Here is a 14,760-nt window from a genome sequence, read left to right as displayed (position 1 = left end):
GAGCCAGGTGCTTCTCCTGGTCTCCCATGGGGTGCAGGGCCCAAGCATTTGGGCCATCCTCCACTGCACTCCCTGGCCACAGCAGAGAGCTGGCCTGGAAGAGGGGCAACCGGGACAGAATCCGGCGCCCTGACCGGGACTAGAACCCGGTGTGCCGGCGCCACAAGGCAGAGGATTAGCCTATCGAGCTGTGGCGCCGGCCGTATGTATGTACTTTTTACACTAAGTCTTTGAAATTCAATGTGTATTTTATACTCAGAGCATGTCTCAATTGTGACATGCCACGTTTCAAGCCATGTGTGGCTGGTGGCTCCTGTTTTGGGCATGAGCTCCTAGACACTTGGTCCTTAATCTCTGTCTCCTAGCTCCCCATGGCTCTCAGGGTGACCGCTGGCTCCGTGGTCTGGCCTCTGTGGCCGCCCGTGGCTTGCACCTTCCCCCCCTCCAGCACCCAGGACCCCAGTCTCTGGCTGCACAGGGTTATCAGCAGGTCCTCAACACGGCAGTACCACTGACCTCCATGCCTTGCCCACAGGCCTCCCTCTGCCTCATGCCCTTGGACGCCTCCTGGGCCAAGCTTGCAGGTCGCTCACTCATTCCTGGATCCTGGAACAAACAAACATCATGAGGAAATGAACATAACAAGCAAACCCACAGCACATCAGGTGGCAGGCAATGAAGCCAGGTGACACAGAAAGGCAGTGGCGCGGTTCCTGCTTTGTACGAGGAAGGAGAGAGGGAGGGGGCAGGCGGCTTTTGGGGGAGAGCATTCTCAGTGGAGGGAACAGCCAGTGCAAAGGCCCTGAGGCAGGAGCCTCCTTGGGGTGTTTGAGTCCCACGCAGGTGAGAGAGAGAGGAAGCGGCAGGGGTCAAGGTCAGAGCGAGGGCGTGGGGCAGAGCGTACAGGGCCTGGCGAGGTACAGCTGAGCGGAGGGACCTGAGCTGACCTGGGTTGACCAGGCCCCCTCTGGCTGCTGTGATGAGGATGGGTGATGGGGGTGAGAGCAGGAGCGCTGAGCCCCGTGATGGCACCGGCTGTCCCACAGCCTCAGCAGTGGAAGAGGAGAGAAGGCTCTGGACCGGGCCTGGACTGCAGGGGGGGCCAACAGGAATTTCCAGAAGGATCAGAGACAGCGCACGAGAGCGACGACTCAGGGATGACAGCGAGTTTGGGCCTGGGCTCGAGAGGAAGACGGTGAGAGCCCACAGCTCCCTGGGCCTTGTCTGTCCCCCTGCCGGGCCATGAGAGGCAGGGGCAGGGTGAGCCAGGGTCACCGGCCCGGGCTGGGCTATGTAAGATCAGCTCCCACCCTCTCAGACCTGTGTTCTCCAAAAGCCTTGGCCCAGGAGGGCACAACCAGGCCCAGGCCCCCATGTCAGAGTCCCCTGGCCCTCTATCCCCACCTCCTCTTCCGCACCCTGCCCAACCTCAATGTCCCAGGAACACGGGGCGGGTTGGGACACATGCCTGGGGCCTGAGTCAGCCCCATCAGTGAGTGTGGAGGGGGTACCTGGGCCCTGCTCCACCTCCTGCCTTCCTGGGCTTGGCCCAGCTGCCCCCACATCCCTGCCTCTGTTGCCCCAGGCCACGGCTGCGGCTCTGGGGGCGGGCACAGAGCTGCCCCCGCCTGCCTTCCCTGGGATGTTCTTGGGATGAGGGAGACAGGAAGGCCTGGGGCCCAAAGCACCAGCAGGAAGGAATGCCAGCCGGGTGAGCCCGTGGGGCCCAGGGACGACGTCACGGCTGCCCCGCCCCCGTCGCTGTCACGGGTGTAGCCCGGCCTCTCCTTCCCCTGCCCAGCGCGGCACTCACACAGTCTGCACACAGCTGGCCTTGCTGTCCAGACAGGCCGCAGCGGCACAGGTAAGGGGGCGCGGGGGTCGTTTTTAAGGCTATCGGCGAGGAACAGGATCCTAACAGGCTTCGCCTTATCCTTCCATGGTGGCCCAGGTTGGAAGGCCCCGCTCTGCCCCTGCCTGGCTGGTTGGGCACCCAGTCTCTGTATCAGAAACAGTCAGAGGAGGGAGGCAGATGTCACCTTCTGAGTTGTTTTGAGACTCCCGGCAGCCTGTGCCTGGCCGTGGCAAGTGACCAGCTTCTGCTTCTGTCACCAACGTGCTGTGGGACCCTCTCCGAGTGTCTGTTTCCCCACTGGGCACCCTGTGGCTAGGGGACCCGGCAGCTCAGGAGGGTGAGGGCCCAAAGGCCTCGGCCCCTGGCCCGCAACAGCAAGGGCAGCAGGTGCCTTCCCCCACTGGACCTGGGAGGCCCGAGGCCCGGGGATCTCCGCCTGCCTCGTGCTCAAAGGTGCCTCTGGGAGAACATACTGGGCACAGGGAGCTGGGCCCCGGGGCAGAGCCTCCCATGCAGGTGGCGTGGCCTCGGGGAGGGCTCCACTGGCCAGCCCCTCACACTCCACCCCCTCCCTCCCCAGGGCCGCCAGCCTCACCCTGGAGCTGGCTGGGCTCAGACCCCAGGAGTCCTCGGGACAGAACCGGCTCTCAGGCCTCAGGCCAGCTCCTTCCTCCCGAGGGCGCCAGCGAACCATTTTCTCCTCTTTCCCTTGGAAAATGCCCAGAAAGCCTCAGAGCTCTAACTAGGGTGTTAGGAGCATGGTGGGGGGGTGGCAGGGGGAAGTCAGGCTAGGGGAGCCCCCCAGGACGCCTGCCTCTGAAACCCCCTGCAGAGCATTTGGGGGTCCCTACTTTCACAACCACCCCGGCTTGGTGATCTCATCTTTTCTTAAAATTTTAATTATCATGTACTTGAGAGGCAGATTTACATATATACATACATATATGTATGTATGTGTGTGTGTGTGTGTGTGTATATATATATATATAGAGAGAGAGAGAGAGAGAGAGAGACGGAGCCCTCATCCCCTCATCCACCGGTTCACTCCCCAGATGCCTGCAGCAGTCAGGGCTGGGCCAGGCTAAAGCTCGGGGCTGGGATCTCAGCCCAGGTCTCACCGGGGTGGCAGGAGTCCAGTTCCTTGGGCCACTGCTGCCTCCCAGGGTCTGCATGAGCAGCAAGCTGGAGTCGGGAGCCAGAGCTGACTATGAGAGCCGGGCATTCAGACATGGGGTCGGGGAGGGGAGGGACGGGTGTCTTCCTCCAGGCTGAACACCCGGCCTTCCATGGGATTTGGATTTGCATATCCTGACTACCGTCCATGAGCTGCTGACGGTGTCTCTGTCTCCTCTGGAGAAATGTCTTCCAGATCCTTTGGCTGTTTGTCATTCTGCTGCTGAGTTACTGCGGCCTTGCCCATGTTTCCGGGGTGGGGCGGGTGTAGGGGTGTCCCAGGCTGCAGGGCTGGATGTGACGTGCTGAAGTCCCACACCCCGAGTGAGGCACAGGCAGGCACTGCAGCCGGGTTGGCCTGATACGGAGCCATGGGCAGGCGCTTGCACTGGGCACCTCTCAGGTTTTCATTGCTGCCAACTGTTGGGGTGGGGGATTGGGGAGAAACAGATGGGAAAGAGACAGATGAGATGGAGACAGAGCTGCAACAGAGAAAGGAGACCGAAAGCGTTCTGGGGGGGGGCACAATCCCCGCCCCCACTAGTTTTCTGTGTCCCTAAATCCAGAATGAATTCTGATTAGACCTAATTAGACCTAAAAACTCAAGTGTGGGGGGTGCTGTGGCATAGCAGGTTAAACTGCCGCCTGCAGTGCCAGGATCCCAAGTGGGCATTGGTTCGAGTCCCAGTTGCTCCATTTCCGATCCAGCTCCCTGCTAATGCACCTGGGAAAGCAGTGGAAGACGGCCCAAGTCCTTGGGCCCCTGCACCCATGTGGGAGACCTGGAAGAAGCTCCTGGCTTCAGCTGGCCTGGACCTAGCTGTTGTGGCCATTTGGGGAGTGAACTAGCACATGGAAGACTCTTCTGTCTCTGCCTCTCCCTCTCTGTAACTCTGCCTTTCAAATGAATAAACATAAAACTTAAAAAACAAAAAATAGGCCAGTGCTGTGGCCCACTTGGCTAATCCTCTGCCTGTGGCGCCAGCACCCCAGGTTCTAGTCCCAGTTGGGCGCCGGATTCTGTCCCAGTTGCTCCTCTTCCAGTCCAGCTCTCTGCTGTGGCCTGGGGAAGGCAGTGGAGGATGGCCCAAGTGCTTGGGCCCTGCACCCCATGGGAGACCAGGAGAAGCACCTGGCTCCTGGCTTTGGATGAGTGCAGTGCACTGGCCGCAGCATACCAGCCGTAGTGGCCATTTGGGGGGTGAACCAACAGTAAAGGAAGACCTTTCTCTCTGTCTCTCTCACTGTCTAACTCTGCCTGTCAAAAAGCAAAACAAACAAACAAACAAAAAAACAAAAAAACCCACAACAACAAAAAACAAGGGGTAGGGACCAAGGGCCGTGGGCAGTGGGCTCACGCCTCAGGAGCAATCCGGCACCCCCAGGGACACAGAGATCTGGAAGCTGCAGGTGCTCCTTGGCTTACGACTGCCACACTTGAAATTTCTTACTTTCCAATGGTGCAAAAGTGACCCACGTTCGGTAGAAACTGTCCTTGAAAGAGCGCCAGGCTGTGTGGCTCAGTCCTCCCTGGTGACGCTGGGCAGTGCTGAGCATGGCCGCCACCAGCCCCATGGTCAGGAGGGGACACTGCCGGCGCTGTGCAGGGCGCTGTGCTGCCCGCCTGGGATGCTCCGTAGGTCGTGTGGATTTAACACAGTTGTGACTTATGATGGGTTTACTGGGGTGTAGCTGGCAAGCTGAGGCACCCACCCAGCCCAACACGCCCTCAGCGTGTATTTCATTACCAGTGAGAGTGGGTGGAAACCCACCGTTCTAACAGTCGCCGTCTTCTCCTTTCAGCAGCAGCTGTTTTGGGTGTGAGACCCCACTGACTCTTGTTCCAGAATGAGGCCGGGGAGGGTCTGTCCTGCACTCTCCCTGCCGTTTGCTTGTATCCCCACGGTTAGCGTTAGCTCTGTCTGCATTTCTTACAAGCACGCTTTGAGCCACACAACCATGCCACGAGGGCTGGTTCAGTGAAAACTCGATCGTTGGGCCTCAAGGCCACCCCAGGGCATGGGCCGAAGGCAGAGAAAGGCAGGTGCAGCCACAGGACACCTGTCTGCACCAGGGCTCCGGGGGACCCCAGTGAGGGGATGTGATGTGCAGTGTCTGACACAGGCCGAGGGTACAAGTCAGGGTTGAACTACTGAGCACCGGCCATTTGTAATTCAAAACCAAGTCTAAAGAGATGGACCAGTATTTTCCTCCCGCACTTTGGAGGTTATTTCTTGGGAGGCTATTGAGCTCTGAGTACAGGAAAGCCAAGCCCTGACACTCATTGGTTTGCCACCCCAAAGTCATTGCAGTTTTCTAGAAAATTCTTTAGGCACTGAACTGATAACCGACCTGATGACCCTCCCAAGGTGCCGACCCCTGCCTGGGCTCCCAGCCCTGCCTGCCCCTGTCCTGAAGTAGCCTGCAGAGACTTGGGGATGGTGGCCAGGCCCATCTACGTGGTGCTCATCCCTGGGCTGAACGCCCTGCTCCTCTGCCACTTCTCTGTTAGCAATTTTTATTTGAAAGGCCGAGACACACATACAGACAAACAGAGACAGGCAAAGAGACCTTCCGTTCACTGGTTCACTTCCCAAACGCCCACAACGGCCCTGGCTGAGCCAGGCTGAAGCCAGGAGCCCAGAACCCAATCCAGGTCTCCCAGGGGAGCGGCAGGGCCTCAAGGACCTGAGCCATCACTTGTTGCCTCCTACAGTTCACGTTAGCAGGAAGCTGGAGTCAGAAGTGGAGCCAGGACTCAAACGCAGGTGTGGGCATCCCACGCGGTGCCTTGAACACCACGCCCGCTCCCTCTGCCGCTTTCCTTGGCTGTAGTCTCTGTGCCTGGCATCCAATGCCCAGCCCTTGTTCCCAGCACGGAAGATAAGCCACGGGGGAACTGGGTCACCTTCCAAACGCACACTCTGCCTCTGCCTCTGTGATGTATGGCCGTGCGACCTCTGCCCTGCGCTACACCACCCTTGGCTCATACCCCCCTTTAACAGTGGTCGGGCACCTCCTACGTGTACGCTATGTGCTAACTTTCAAGCTCCACACTTTCGCTAACATCAACTTATCTTTCAGTTTGTTCTCTGAAAACCCCAGATGTTTCCATACGAACAGGCTCCACACGAGGCCCGCCTGTGCTCTTATTGGAACTTGGGCACTGTGCTCAGGGTTGTCCTTTTCAACCCAGTCGCCACCCTGAACTGCTCGGGGGATCCCCAGGCCCTACGTTGTGGCCAGGAGGCCCACCCTGCCGGCGGTCAGCAGGCTGGGCAGTGCGGGGAGTTACGTGGCACCTGTGTGGTCTCTGGGCCTCCCTCACGGTTGCACCTGGTCCTTGGATCTGGTTTCCCAGCCAGGCTCCTCACCAGGCGAGTCCCTTCCCCTTTCCTGGCCTCAGCTTTGTTCTCCTGGCAGCAACATGATGGGATTCTAACCTGGGAGGGGCACAAACCACCAAGGCTGAGCTGTGGAGCAGAGGGAGAGGCGGCCCGGGGCCTGGAGGGCGGAGGGTGGTGGGGAACACGAAGGGGTGGGGAACGGCCATACGGGGCATACAAGGCCCCAAAGATCTTTAGCTCTGGCCCTATCCAGGCCACTGCAGGCTGGACTCAAAATTCAATAAATCTATAGCAGGCTCATTTTCAAGTTGAACACACTGTATGGCCCGTGGATGACGTTATGACCATCCACGTGACCCCTGGCAGAAAAAAGGGCCCAGAACCTGTAAGGCACCACAAGAGCCTAAAGTCCTACTCCTGGAGAACCCCTCTCAACCCTCAAAGCAGCCACTGACACAGCCTCATGTTCAGATGGGGAAACTGAGGCTGGGAGAGGGCCGGTGCTTCCCCCAAATCCACAGTGCTGGGAGTAAAGGGCTGTGGCGGGCTCTGCCTGACCCCGGCCTGAGCGGGGCTGGTGTCCGGGCTGAGCTTGAGGGCCATACCAGCTGCTTTCCCATCCATGGCCCGGAACGCGGGGTGGGGGACCCAGGTCCTTGCTCAAGAGGTGAGGGAAAGCAGCAGAGAAGGGGCAGATCCGAGGGCCGGGCCAGGTTCGAGGCAGGGGTGGACCTGGGGCACCCTGGGGTCTCGTGACAGCTGGGCCATTTCTTCCTCTAGCCTCTCTCCAGTGGCCCCAACTCTGAGGGGACAAAGAGGCCGTCCTCAGGATTCTGGCGAATTCCCTGGTAGCCAGCAAGACCAGGGCAGCTTCAGGACAGGAAGGCCAGACAGGGTCTTTCAGCCCCGCCCCCCAACCGCCAAGGAGGGCAGGTGCTGAAGATTACCTTGATCACCAACGGCCAGTGTTGTAACCAATCACACCTGTGTCCCCAATCGTCCTCCTAAGAGCTGGAAGGTCAGGGAGGGGCGGGCGTTGTGGCGGCGGTGGGCGGAGCTGCCTGTAGCACTGCCACCCCATATGGGCGGCGGCTGGAGACCCAGCTGCTCCACTGAAGAGCCAGCTCCCTGCGAATGTGCCTGGGGAAAGGCAGCAGAGGATGGCCCAAGTGCGTGGGCCCCTCCTACCCACATGGGAGACCCAGAAGTAGCTCCTGGCTTCAACCTGGCCATTGTGGCCATCTGGGTTGTGAAAGAGAGGATGCAAGATCTCTCTCTTTCCCCTCTCTCTATAGCTCTTTCAAAAAAAATATTTTTTAAAAACGAAAGGACAGAGAGCTGCCTATGAGCTGGACGCACTGGATCCTGGAGGGGGCTCTGTTCCTGCCCTGTACCCCACACTGCGCCTCCATAAAAAACAGGTCCATTGGCCCGGTTCCTGCGAGCCGCTCCAGCAAACGAACGGAAGCCAGGAAGGGCACCGTGGGAGCCCAGCTCAAGGCCGGTCAGCCACAGGTTCCAGCGGCCTGCACTTGCCCCTGACGTCAGAAGTTGGGCCGGATGTGACGTCATCAGATGGCGTCAGGTTGGCATTTGAGGACGCCCAGCCTGGAGTGCCAGAGGCCTGATGGATCTACCGTGGCTGGGGTGCAATCCCCCCGCCTCGGTGACCAGGGGTCCCGACCCTACGCTTGATGGTGCTGTGGGAGTGGGGTGGTCTTTGGAAACCCAGCCTGGCGGTGACCAGGGCTGCAGTGTTCGGCCCTCAGTGCCGCGGGACGCGGAAGCCAGCCCTGCTGCCAACAAGAGCCTTCCTCGCGGACCATTTCTACTTATCTTCACTGTTCCTTGAAAAGCTGGGAGACACAGAGCTCTCCTGCCGCCCAGTTCCCTCGCCATGCTCCTGCAGCACCCAGGGCTGGGCTCCCACCCTGACGGCCCCGCCGCCCCCAGCCCTGCACCAACTCCACCTGGGCTCCGGTGCTGCTCCGACAGAAATCCCAGATGGGGGGCTGGGATCTGAGGGTGCCGCGACAGCCCATGGCGGAAGGCAGAGGGCAAGATGGGGCTGTGCTCCTGCGATAAGGAAGGCATTCCCGCCACACAGGACCCGGAACCCTCACGGCGGGACCGTCGTGGCCTAGCCGTGACCCTCCAGGCCCCAGCTCCCAACTCTGCTGCTGCTGTGAGGATGACGGTCCCAGCACAGGAACTTCGGGGGACACACCTGCGCAAGGTTCCTCTCTGCTTCTAGCTCTCGGTTTTCCCATCTGTAAAGTGGCACAATGGCTGCCCCCTGCCTCCCTCCTGGGTGGCATGAGCTGGGTAGGGGGGAGAGCTCTGTGGGGCCCGGGGCAGCTGGGTGTGTGACCTGTTAGCTCCCCCCAACACCCATACTGGCCCCGGCCCTTGCAACAGCAGGAGTTCGGCCAATCTGGGCTGAACTAAGGGGAAATCCAGTTTAGCAAGACCTGTGGGTGCAGAGGCACTGGCATCAGCGGTGACTCAGCAGGGCTGGGTGCTTCGGAGAGAAGGGCCAGGGCTAGGCATCTGGTTCCCCTGTAGGCTCAGCCTCAGAGGAGGGACCCGCCCGGGACGGGGGCCTGAAAGCAGAGTGCGGCGGGGCACGAGGCTCCTCTCCGGGCAAGGGTGGATGTGAGGCCCTGGTCGAACTGGGGACCTCAGCCTCTTCCCGTGCAAAGGAAGGCGTGCACAGGTTGAGCAGGATCACGGGGAACGTGTCGCCTTCCCTTTCTACGTTCTGCTTGCTTCTTGCTCCCCTTCTCTGTCTCCGCTCCCTGTGGTCCATCGTGGCTCCAAAGGCAGTCACTTGCTGTGAACTGAGATTGTACTTATTTAAGAGGTAGTGAGATAGAGAAGTTCCCATCTGCTGTGCCACTTCCCAAACGCCTGCAACAGCCAGGGCTGGGCCAGGCCGAAGCCAGGAGCCAGGAACTCCACCCAGGTCTCCCACACACACGGGTGGCCTGAACCCAGCTACTTGAACCAGCACTGCTCCTCCCAGAATCCACATTAACAGGAAGCTGGACTTGGGAGTGGAGCCGGGAATCCAAGCCAGGTACTCCCCTGCAGTGCGCAGGCATCTTAGCTAGCATCCTAACCGCCAGGCCAAACGTCTGCTCTGACCTGGCGGTCTCTCGGAGCGCCTCGCAGCAAGCCCTCTGCAGCAGCCTGGTGTCCCAGCACCAGGGCTCTGTCCCCGGGTACCAAGCACTGCTCTGCACTGATGCTTGGCTCTTAACTATGTGCAAATATGGCTGGCAGAGGGGCGGGGCAAGGATGCTAGGAGGGGAAATGGGGCTCCCCTGGGTCCTGCCTGCCCGGGTTCCCAAGGCTGTGAGGACACCCACTCAGGGCTCCCCCAGGGGCTAAATATAACTATGCCAGCATCATTTGCATAACACACTGATGACATGACATGCCCCACTGGTGACCTCTTTCCCGGTGCTAATGACAGGGGCCTGGGGTGAGGTGCCGACATCACTGGTTCAGCAGCTACCCTTGCTCAACCTCTCACCAGCTGCATGGTCCTGGGAAGCTGTCCTGGCTTTTCTGTGCCTTGATTTGCTTGTCTCTGCAATGGGCACAATCACAACGAACCTTCCTGGTGTTACGGGAGGAATACAAGAGTGATTGCTGGCACAGGGCCTGGCAGATACAAAGCACTGACAACTCCTTGTCATCATCACCATCATCATTTTTTGCATGTACCCGGCCCTGCACAGGCTGTGGGTGGCGCAGAGATGAGTCAGCCTTTGTCCCTACCTTGGCTGGGTTCACGGTCCAGTGGAGGGGACAAACCCTGGGTGTGTCAGGCCCTCTGCTGAGCCCTGGGCAGAGACTAGAAGTGACCAGCAACAGTGCTCCCTGGGCCTGGGCACCAAGGGGCCCCACCTTGAGAAGAAAGAATCTGCTACTGAGGTACCCAGGGTGGCAGTGCCCTCTGGGTCCCCCATCCCATCCCTCTCTACTGCTACTTCCTGCCAACTGTTTCCTGGGTGGGCCGTGACCTCGTGCCTCTGTGCCTTTGCACCTGCTTCTCCCCCAACCTTTCCAAGCTCAGCCCCAGCAGCCGCTCCTTCAGGAACCCTTGAAATTCCCTGAGGATGGATCTAGAACTTGCTCATGACCACACCCCCAGGGCTGGCACACAGTAGGTGTTCAATTAATGCCTGGCTGCAGGAGAGGGAAGGTACATGTGTTAGAATTGTTTCAGTGACAAATACCAAAAATCCTGACTATGGAAGCTTAAACCAAGGAGGTTTATTTCTCTGAAATAACAAGAAATCAGGCGGTTTCTGGTGACAGCTCAGTGAGCTCAACCACCTCTGCATTTGCTTTGGATTTTCCTGAAGATGTTTACATGGCCACTGGAGCTGGAACCGGGGAAACAAAATTGTAGTCTGGTTAGCAGGAGAGCAGGGAGAGTCGGGAATAGGAGTGGTGGGCTTTCATTAGGCATTTTTAAAATATTTATTTATTTATTTGTAAGAGTTACAGAAAGAGAGGGACAGACAGAGAGATTTTCCATCTGTTGGATCACTCCCCAAATGGCTGCAACAGCCGGGACTGGGCCAGGCCAAAGCAAGGAGCCAGGAACTCCATCCGGGGTCTCCCATGTGTGTGGAGGGACCCAAGTGGAACAGCTGGGACTCAAACCCGTGTCCACATGGCATATCATTGTTGCAGGCAGCAGCTTTACCTGCTACGCCACAGCACTGATCCCTATTAGGCATTTTTTTTAAAAATTATTTATTTATTTGGAAGGTAGAACATGGCTCACTTCCCAAATGACTCCAATAGCCAGAGCTGGGCCAAGCCGAAGCCAGGAGCCCAGCATTCCATCCAGGTCTCCATGTGGGTACGGGGCTCAAGCACTTGGGCCATCCTGCAATGCTTTCCCAGGCACATTAGCAGGGAGCTTGATCAGAAGTACAGCAACCGGGACTTAAACTAGTGCTCATATGGGAGACCAGCGTCGCCGTTAGTAGCATCATCCACTGTACTATGATCCTAATTTTTAAGTGGATAATTGTGTCCGGCCCGCACAGGATGTTGTAAATAAAGGTTCCCCACCCCATTAGCAGACGGTCCCCGAGTGGGGGTGATTGTTGCAAGGATGCGCTGGATGGCCACAGTGGGGCGGGGGTGTTGCTGGCGTCCCAGAGGCAGGTGCTGAGCCTCTCCCCAGGGGGCAGCAGGATGGGCGCTGAGAGGCCCAGGTGTTTGAACTCCTTGTTTTAAGTAGCTTCTAAAGAGGTTTCTTGGACTCAGATTGCTGGCAGCTGGAGGGCCCAAACAGCAGGGGCCAGCATGGTGGAGAGGGGCCCTGGCTGTGTCACAGCATGGCGGACCGGGAAGGGGCCGCGTGCAGAAGAGACGGAACAGCTCCTGGCCTTCCCTGCTGGAGACCAGCACTCAGCCCCAGACCTAACCTACCCTAGTGCCCGGTCTGAGACTTGTGACTCTACCTTCTTCTTCCAGATTTAGAGAAATAGAGACCTGCACCACTCGGCTAAGCTGCTCTATCAAGGACACAAAATACAGGAAGCGTGTGGTTCCTGTGTCCGTGGGGGTCCAGGCGGGTGGGCAGGTCTGTGCAGGGGACCTTGGGCCCAGCTCCCTGGGCCTGTCCAGGGAGTGCTTCCTTGGGAGTTGGCCTTGTTGGCAGGACTGGTTCACGGTTCACCACTCCCAGGTCTGCACCCCTGTGTACATGAAGCAGGAAAGAGGCAGCAGAGAGCAAACAAGAGCCGAAAACCCAGAGCCAGAACCATGTTCTACCAGCTGTGAGAACTGGTTGTTAAAATTTCAGGAATTTGGGGAGCTGGTTGTCAAACACTATTACTGTTCTAAGTTAAGTGGGATAAATATACAATAAGTACACTTTCATTTTATAGTAATAGCAAAAGTGACAGGTACTCAGAACGTATCACTTGGGTTGATTTTCCTACATTTTGCTGGCACCTGTGCCCTGGAGATTACCCCTGTTGAGTTTACCTGTGTGGCTGCAAAACTGTGCGATGTGGGGGCTGGCACACATCTCCTCCCAACGCCGCGCTCCCTGGTAACTTGAAATCAGACACAAGCAGATCCCATTTGTGTTGCTGATTACCTACATTTAACATAGTGATTTAGAAAACACTGATAGGCTAATAGCCCTACAATTATTGCACCTGCAGCCCTGGGCCTTGTGGGCAATGTAACAAGTGAAGGAAGTGTTCTTGCAGAATTTGAAAAGGGCTCTGGGATTCAGCAGAGAAGCCTCGCCGACAGCCTGGTGAAGCTGCAAGTCCTTGTTGTTTCCTTTTGTGAGAGCCAACACCAGCAGCACTCACACAGGAGGGGCTCTTGTGTGATGTGAGCCACTGTCCGCATCTGTTAGTAGCCAAGCAGTTATCTGTGGTCTGATTTTTTTTTTAAAGATTTATTTATTTGAAAGTCAGAGTTACACAGAGAGAAAGGAGAGGCAGAGAGAGAGGTCTTCCATCTGCTGGTTCATTCCCTAATTGGCCGCAATGGCTGGAGTTGTGCCGATCCGAAGCCAGGAGCCAGGAGCTTCCCCCAGGTCTCCCACATGGGTGCAGGGGCCCAAGGACTTGGACCATCTTCTACTGCTTTCCCAGGCCACAGAGAGCTGGATTGGAAGTGGAGCAGCTGGGTCTCGAACCAGCACCCATATGGGATGCCTCTGTTCTTTCTGTGTAACTCTGATTTTCAAATAAATAAATAAATAAATCTTTTTTAAAAATCACAGCTAAAAGTAAAGTTCTTAATAATACCAAAAGATAATCATTATTCAAATTTCCGCTGTTTTGTACATTATTATTATTATTTTTTGACAGGCAGAGTGGACAGTGAGAGAGAGAGACAGAGAGAAAGGTCTTCCTTTGCCGTTGGTTCACCCTCCAATGGCCGCCGTGGCCAGCGTGCTGCGGCCGGCGCACCGCGTCTATCCGAAGGCAGGAGCCAGGTGCTTCTCCTGGTCTCCCATGGGGTGCAGGGCCCAAGCACTTGGGTCATCCTCCACTGCACTCCTGGGCCATAGCAGAGAGCTGGCCTGGAAGAGGGGCAACTGGGACAGAATCTGGCGCCCCGACCGGGACTAGAACCCGGTGTGCCGGTGCCGCAAGGTGGAGGATTAGCCTGTTGAGCCACGGCGCCGGCCACATTATTATTTTTTAAAAAATTTTTTTATTTTTTTGACAGGCAGAGTGGATAGTGAGAGAGAGAGAGACAGAGAGAAAGGTCTTTTTTGCCGTTGGTTCACCCTCCAATGGCCGCTACGGCCAGCACATCACGCTGATCTGAAGCCAGGAGCCAGGTGCTTCTCCTGGTCTCCCATGCAGGTGCAGGGCCCAAGGACTTGGGCCATCCTCCACTGCACTCCCTGGCCACAGCAGAGAGCTGGCCTGGAAGAGGGGCGACTGGGATAGAATCCGGCGCCCCAACCGGGACTAGAACCTGGTGTGCTGGTGCCGCAAGGCGGAGGATTAGCCTGTTAAGCCATGGCGCCGGCCTTACATTATTTTTCTTATTCCTTCTAATACTGGGTGCTTGCCTCTTCCTACTTTATTTGTCAAGCTCTTTATATATTAAAGCACGTGAATGACCATGGGCTTCAGTGACTTGTTCTTATTCTTCCAGGGGAAGCCATGGAGACGTCAGGGTCCTTGTCGCAGTCTCACGACCACGGCCGGGTCCCGAGAGAGACAGAAGATGGTGACTGTGAGTGGGCTACAGGGGAGGAGGAGCCCACGGGGGGGTGGGTGGGTGGGGAGGGACCAAAGACCCTGCTCAGCTCACGTGGTCACTGGCTGGAATCACCGTTCAGAGGTAAGGGTTTCATACACGTACATGCCTGGGCTGGGCTGTCCACGCGCTTGCTAGCTGGGGACCCTCAGTTGCTCTCCAAATCCCCAGGAGCCCTGTAAGGGTCCTGTGTGGCCCCAGAATGGGACCGGCATGGGGACTGGCAAGGTCCCAGCTTGGCTGCAATTTGCCCAGGATCCTAATTGGTGGTAACACCATGGAGTCTAATAGTTTCTGGACGGGCGGGAGCTTGGAAGCCCCTTTCCTGGGGCCAGGAGACAGAGAAGAGTTTGCCTCGGGCCCTCCCGGAGCCCCTCCCCCATCAAGGTCTCTGAGCGCCTCGCCCTGGGAAGAGGATCTAGTCCCTCCTGGCCCCCCAGCCCAAGCCGGCTCCTGGGGAGGCTCGTGACCTTGCCTCGCTGTGCCTTGCAGACGGAGAGACGGGTGTCCAGGAGCAAGACGACCCGTATGAGAGAGACAAGTTGTCGTCGTCGTCGTCGTCCTCGTCCTCGTCTTCCTCGTCATCGTCGTCATCGTCCTCTTCCTCCTCCT

General features: G+C 57.8%; 1 long non-coding RNA gene across 1 annotated transcript; it reads left to right on the top strand.

The window, feature by feature from the left end:
• Positions 1-1,787: 1,787 nt before the first annotated feature.
• On the top strand, positions 1,788-14,760 carry LOC133766419 (uncharacterized). Its single transcript, XR_009866705.1, has 3 exons — positions 1,788-1,864; positions 14,044-14,124; positions 14,641-14,760. It is a non-coding gene; the product is annotated as an uncharacterized LOC133766419 (long non-coding RNA).

This window comes from Lepus europaeus, chromosome 9 (genome assembly GCF_033115175.1).
Source record: "Lepus europaeus isolate LE1 chromosome 9, mLepTim1.pri, whole genome shotgun sequence".
Lineage (NCBI taxonomy): Eukaryota > Metazoa > Chordata > Mammalia > Lagomorpha > Leporidae > Lepus > Lepus europaeus.
This window is presented reverse-complemented; position numbering and strand designations above follow the sequence as displayed.